The 7,255-nt window shown below is 37.6% G+C and overlaps 1 non-coding gene across 1 annotated transcript; it reads right to left on the minus strand.

Annotated features, from left to right (window-relative positions):
• Positions 1 to 207: 207 nt before the first annotated feature.
• On the minus strand, positions 208 to 280 carry Trnaf-gaa (transfer RNA phenylalanine (anticodon GAA)). The gene has a single exon. It is a non-coding gene; the product is annotated as a tRNA-Phe (tRNA).
• Positions 281 to 7,255: the final 6,975 nt, after the last annotated feature.

Consider the following 7,255-nt stretch of genomic DNA (forward strand, 5'->3'; position numbering starts at 1 on the left):
CTGTTAATTTCAGTGTTATGTGATCAGTAGTTTAAGAGTTTATCTGTTAAATATTTACACACACACACATACGTCTACTGTTTTATTTAGATAGATAGATAGATAGATAGGTGAATAGATTAAATCATTCATTGATATTCTCCCGGGCAGCGCCGGAAAAGGAATAATGAATAAAACACATATTTTAAAAAGATGACAACCGCCGGATGCCGAAACCCGGGATTGAACCAGGGACCTTTAGATCTTCAGTCTAACGCTCTCCCAACTGAGCTATTTCGGCTGTCGATCATGTCACTTTCTGAAACCTTTATAAAACTATTTTGTGCTCGCATGTCCTGGCTATTTTATAATCAGTTAACTGTAACTTGATTCTGTCTATTGACAATCGCGCTCTTTCTCTATTCTCTCTCACCATCCTCTTTATCTCTTTCTATTCTTCTCTCTTTTAAGTAGAATATATATATAAAAAAAAAGAACAACTAAAAACAAATGTGACACGTTGAGTCAACTGTTTAGCACGTGTTGGAAAAAATATGGAATAAATGAGTTAATAAACCCTATAATAAATAAATAAATAAATAAATAAATAAAAATACAAAGTAAAAAATTTGCCATTCTGTTAGCAGTATGCTTCCTTTTCTTGCTCTTTCTCTCTGTCTCCCTCTCTCTGTCTGTCTCTCTCTCTCTCTCTCAGCGTTGCCTGAGTTGACATGAAGTTCACGTTTGAAACACACCCACACCTGTATACTAATCATTTTCATCATGGGCAACACGGATACCCCCACAAAAAAATAAAAGAACGGATAAAAACATGTAAATGTAATCGCCCCAAAAAAGAAGTACGTGACCCTCTCCACCACTCCACCAGATATTTCGGCAGAAGGGCTACAAAGAGAAGAAACTATTCTCCGGATATTGAGCACTGGAAAGACCCCCCCCCCCAAGAAAAGATAATTAAAAATAAATCATTACAACTTTGTTTCAATAAAAATAGCAGCGAATGCCCGTGCGATCGCAAAAAAAAAGAAAGAAGAAAAAAAATCTACCAAAAATTAATTCCAAAAACAATTAAATGACATTTTTCGTCATTTTATATTTGTAATGTAATCCCCCCCCCCAAAAAAAATAAAAATTGAATTTCTAATATTTTGGGGTTCGTTCTGTTTATAAAATTGTTAGGTGAAAAAAAAATTAATTAAATTTATCGTTATTTTATGTTTCAAATGTAATTCCCCTCCACCACAAAAACTAAAAGTTTTTGTATTTGTGATGTTTCCCCCCCCTCGATCGCCAAACTTGAAAAAATGCTAGAGATGATATGTCGTGTTGACCGCTTTGTGGCCAAAAAGTAAGTGATCATTTTACGTTATATTTATATAGAAAAGTTATCCCCTAGGCTAAAATGTCCATTTTTTTTTCAAAATTTCTTCTTTCATATTATTTATAACGACTGCTTAAACATATTAGGCCACAAAAAAACAGGTCTTAATTTTTTGGTCAATGTCAAGTTTCTTTCTAACTCCCCAAAAAACTTTAAAATGACGACTTTTAATGGTTTTCGGTGGTGCTGAAAACGGATATTACGTTAAAATTTGGGGTAGATAAGTAGTTTTCATATGAAAAATTACTTTTTCAAAAAGTGGGTGATCACTTTCCTATATAAATTTAACGTAAAATGAGCACCCACTTTCTGGTCACATAGTAATTTCTTCATATCATAAAACAAATTTAACTGTGATATTCGTTTTCAGCACCCCCGAAAATTGCCTCTATTTTTTTTTTTTTTTTTTTTTACTAAGAGATGCGTTCATTTTTTCATCTCATAATTTAGGACGCTAATTATGCTGTTAGTAAGTTTACAAAAGCATACTTCTGTTTTTCGTTCTTTTTTCATTATACAACTTGTATAGTTAACAGGTGCCTCTGCACTTTAACATATCACACAAATTCTGTTTACATTAGGAGGCGGTTAAGTAAACTACAGAAGCACCTGGAAAAAAAACTATACAAATTCTATAATTGAATACCCCCCCCCCCCCCAAAAAAAAAATTAAAAAAAAAAATTTTTATAAACCGCTCGTATTAGTTTACTGTTTTTTTTTTTTTGTGTTTTTTTTTACTAAGATTCGTTCATTTTTTCATTTCATAATTTAGGACGCTAATTATGCTGTCAGTAAGTTTACAAAAACATACTTTTTTTTTCATTATACAACTTCTATAGTTGTTAACAGGTGCTTCAGCAGTTAAATATTTCACAAAAATTCTGTTTACATTAGGGGGCTCCACAGCCCCCTAATGTAAACAGAATTTTTGTGAAATATTTAACGATTCTGTTTTAATGGTTTAATGGTTAATGTCGGCACGTTACTTAGGGGAAAACGGTTAATTCAACTACAGAAGCACTTGTTAAAAACTATACAAGTTCTATAATTGAATACCCGCCTAAAAAAAAAAACGCTTATGTAAGCTTACTGACGGCATTATTAGCGTCCTAACTTATATAAAAAAAAAAAAATGAACGAATCGCTTAGTTAAAAAAACAACAAAAAAAAAACAGCGCCGGTTTTCGCGGGGGGGGGGGGGGAGCTAAAAACGAAAATCACAGTTAAATTTGTTTTACATGAAGAAATTATTAGGTGGCCATGAAGTGGGTGCTCATTTTACCTCAAATTTATATAGGACAGTGATCCCCCACTTTTTGAAAAAGTAATTTCTTCATATTATGTCCCAAATTTAAATGTGATATTCGGCACCACAGGAGAGACGTTGTGAGCTTTTGTTTTATCGTTACTTCCATGGCAAGTGCTCGTCTGAGCTCCAATCCCTGGTTTCCCCTCGCCGATCTTTCACGATAAACACCCGTCTAGTTGAAACCACTGTCAAAAATTTCCCACTCTTTATCTGTGCCAAAACCAAAACGTAGATTTCATGAACAAAACTTCTTTCTTAGAAGTGCACGCTTGTAGAACTCTGTTCCATCTGCCTGTTTCCCACCTGACTACAACTTGGATGTTACTTTTTAAACATAAACAAATTCCTGATGAAACGCCCCCGTCTACTTAAAGACACTTTATCAAATCTCAACATTAACGTACTGTACACGCAATAACCCTTATCCCCGAGTGGTTTCCGGGCCTTGATAAGTGGTGACCACCTTGTAAAAAAAAAAAAACGAAAACCTATAAAAGTCGTCATTTTAAAGTTTTTTGAGGAGTTGGAAAAAAATTGAGATTGACCAAAAAATCTTTAACATTATTTATCTAAAAAATATATGGTGCTAATGCAGAGAATGATCCGCACTATTTTTTAAATCGTATGTCCACGTTTAATTAAAGTTTTATGATATGTTTTTTTTATTCAATTGTAAGGTACAGAATAGGTACAAAACACCCCCTCCCCATGTTAAGAATGGCTTTTTAAATAATAATGTTATTATTTCAGCACGGATCACTCTCTGCGTGAGTACCAAATATATATATAGAGCAAAACAACAACAACAAAAAAAAAATTATTATAAATTTTTTCTTTACAGTTAATAAAATTTAAAGTAGGTTTTGTTTTCTTGTTATGCTTTCATCGGCGACGCTCGGTTAATTTCCTCAGCAACGCTCAGTTTACTCCTGCTGTTGGCGTCATGTTCCGGAGAAAGCCGGGTAGACTCTCTCTGCATGAGTACCAAAAGATTACTTAAAAATTAAGAATAAGCGAAAAAAATTATCTCCGAATTAAAAATAAAAATAATAATTCAACTCAGAAGAATATTTTTTTTTACACAGTATTTACCACTTATCAAGGCCCGGAAGCCACTCAGGGATAAGGGTTATTGCAAGTACATTACGTTAGTGTGGAGATTTGATGAAGTGTTTACTTAAGGGGGCGGTTCATTAGGAATTTGTTAACGTTGGACTTGAACACATCCGAGTTGTAGTCAGGTGGGAAGCAGGCAGACGGAACAGAGTTCCACAGGCGTGCAGTTCTTAGAAAGAAGCTATGTTCATGGAATCCACGTTTTGATTTAGGCACAGATAAAGAGTGGGGGAAATTTTTCACAGTGGATTCGGCTAGACGGGTGTTTTTCCTGAAAGATTGGCGAGGGGGGACCAGAGATTGGAGTTCAGACGAGCACCTGCCAATGAAATAACGATAAAACAAGGATAGGCTCGCAACGTCTCTTCTGTGGGAGAGAGGTTGCAGGGTAGAGAAAAGAGCATCCCCCACTAAGCCACGAAGTCTATTTTGTACTCTGTCAAGGCAGGATAGGCTGTTTTTAGCAGCTCCTGCCCAGATATGGCAGCAGTATTCCATATTTGGACGTACTTGGCTTTTATATTGATAGAGAATTGCATCAGTAGTGAGATATCTTCTGGAGCGGTAGAAGGATCCAACCATCTTTCCAGTGACCTTGGCAACAGACTTGATGTACGTGTTCCATTTCAGATTAGGAGTAAAACCCAGAAGCTTGTCAAAACACGGGGCCTCTCCCAGACGAGAGCCATCCATCCCAACTGATGCCAGATGGGGACCAGAGCGTTGATGATGTAAGGATAGGAGTTTGGTTTTAGATGCATTAAAGGTATCAGCCACGTCTTCCCCACTGAACCACGCGCTCGAGATCAGAGGAGAGAGAATTAGAGAGAACTTTGTCATTTACAACCTTTGATATGTTGACGTAGATGGTCGTGTCATCAGCATAGATGTCAACGAATGATTTAAGTATGTGTTTAGGGAGGTCATTGATGTAGATCAGGAAGAGAGTTGGGCCCAGGATTGACCCCTGAAGGACTCCAGCATTAATACTGCAGGCCTCTGATTTTTTCCATCGACCACTACACTTATGAGCCTATCGGAGAGAAATGATTTAATGATTGAGAAAACATTTCCAGTTATACCTTAGCTGGAAATCTTGTGAAGTAGACCCTTATGCCATACCTTGTCGAAAGCAATTGCCCTAGAAAGGAAGCCTTTGACAAGAGATTCACTAATCCTGTGAGATATAACCATCAGCACATCTGCGGTAGATCTTGCAGAGCGGAAACCATATTGCATGTCACTAAGAAGGTTATTTCTGTTGAGGTGGTTGACTACTTCTTTATTTAATATGGATTCCAACAACTTACTCATGACACACAGGAGACTTATTGGTCTGTACTGAGAGGGAGATTACTTTTCACCTGAATTCTTAAATACAGGGAATACTGATGAGATTTTCCAGGGTGTTGGAAAGCACTTCTCCTTAAGGCAGCGCTTAAACAGTTTCGTAAGTATGGGAGCAAGTTCTGGTTGAAGCTTTTTTAACACTATAATTGGGATGCCGTCAGGGCCAGTTGCTTTACTGGAATCAAGGTTCTTGATTAGCTTGGCGACCTCATGCACAGATATTTGTATGTTACCTAGCGTGTTCTGTGTTATAGGAGGAAATATGGGGAGTTGATGGCCTTCGTCGCATAGGGTAGAATTAGCTGCAAAGTTCTTGGCAAATAGTTTGGCCTTGTCTGATGCTGACGAGATGACCTCTGGTCCATTGATAATGGTTGGGATAGAACGCATGCTTCTATTCAGGATCCTATTTATTATTTGCCAAAATTGGTAGGAACCAAGCTGCTGATCAGCTACCTTGGATTTAACAGACTGGGCATATAGCTCTCTTGCATTTTTTATTACTCTTTTACAGTGGTTGCTGGCAGTCCTGAAAGCAGCTTTAGTCTCAGTGCATCTATTACATTGGTAGCTATGGAAGAAGTGATTTCTGTGCGTAATAGCAGCAGCACATTCTGGGGAGAACCATGGCTGGCTGTTAGGTTTTTGTTGGAATTTTTTAGATGGTATGAATTGGTCTATGCCTACAATTAACTATTCGGTCAGATTTGATACTATAGAGGACACTTCCTTTTTAAACATGGAGTGCAGAGGTAAATCAGATATGAATGTACGGAAGCTATCCCAGTCAACCATAGAGATTTTTTCGAAATGAAAACAAATCTATTATAGAAAATATTTAATAACGTGCTCAAATAATTAAACTATCACAGTTATTCCTCTTGGTTTTCTGGTTTGAAAATTAAAAGGTTTCAGATTTACGATAATAATAAGTAAATTTAAGTTAAATAAAATATAAATTGAAATGAAAATAAACTAAATAAGTACATTTTAAATTATATTTTTAAATAGTACAGTATTAACGAGGCTATTATGTCGAATAAGTAATATAATCGAGTTAATTATTTAAAATGATTTAATTTAATGTGATATGCTAATAACCATAATTCAGTCGATGTATATGTGATGTGAAGAATGCTATATCTAGAAGTTACACATAAAAATAAATGTCTCCTTCGCCCGAAGGTCTGCCCGGCCTTTTGGCCGGGATCAAAGTGTAGCATCTGTTCCGACAGATACTGCAAGCAAAGACCATATGTGGGGGCGACCCCACATATAAGACCTTGGTCAATGTAGGGGCAAACCTTCATACCAATTGTCACTATCCAGCTCCTCTACTCCCCGGGGAGTTGGTCCCCATTTCCCCTTCATCCTCACATTAAAATCGGCCTTGTGCCTAATTTGCTCGGTGGGGGAGCAAATAAATACCATCTGTTCCGGCAGATGCTGCAAGCTATGACTAGCTATGACTAGCAAAGACCAGATGTGGGGGCAACCCCACATGCCTGACCATTAACCAGCTCCTATTTCCCACCTCTCGGGAGCTGGTCCCCTTTTCCCCTTCCCCCTCCCTTCACTCCTCACATTAAAAATCGGCCTTGTGCCTAATTTGCTCGGTGGGGGAGCAAATAAATACCATCTGTTCCGGCAGATGCTGCACTTAAGATGGTTTGTACCAGTCAATGGAGGGGAAACCCTCTATACTGGGACAATTATTATTTTTGGTAACCAGAGTGACCCCTTTTAGGGGAGCTGGTTTTTACCTCACATTAAAAACGGCCTTGTGCCTAATTTGCTCAGTGTGGGAGCAAATAAATACCATCTGTTCCGGCAGATGCTGCACTTAAGATAATTTGTACCAGTCAATGGAGGGGAAACCCTCTATACTGGGACAATTATTATTTTTGGTAACCAGAGTGCCCCCTTTTTGCCTACTTTTAGGGGAGCTGGTTTTTACCTCACATTAAAAACGGCCTTGTGCCTAATTTGCTCAGTGGGGGAGCAAATAAATACCATCTGTTCCGGCAGATACTGCAAGCTATGACTAGCTATGACTAGCAAAGACCAGATGTGGGGGCAACCCCACATGCCTGACCTT

Source organism: Euprymna scolopes, chromosome 18 (genome assembly GCF_053919585.1).
Source record: "Euprymna scolopes isolate OS-2025 chromosome 18, ASM5391958v1, whole genome shotgun sequence".
NCBI lineage: Eukaryota > Metazoa > Mollusca > Cephalopoda > Sepiida > Sepiolidae > Euprymna > Euprymna scolopes.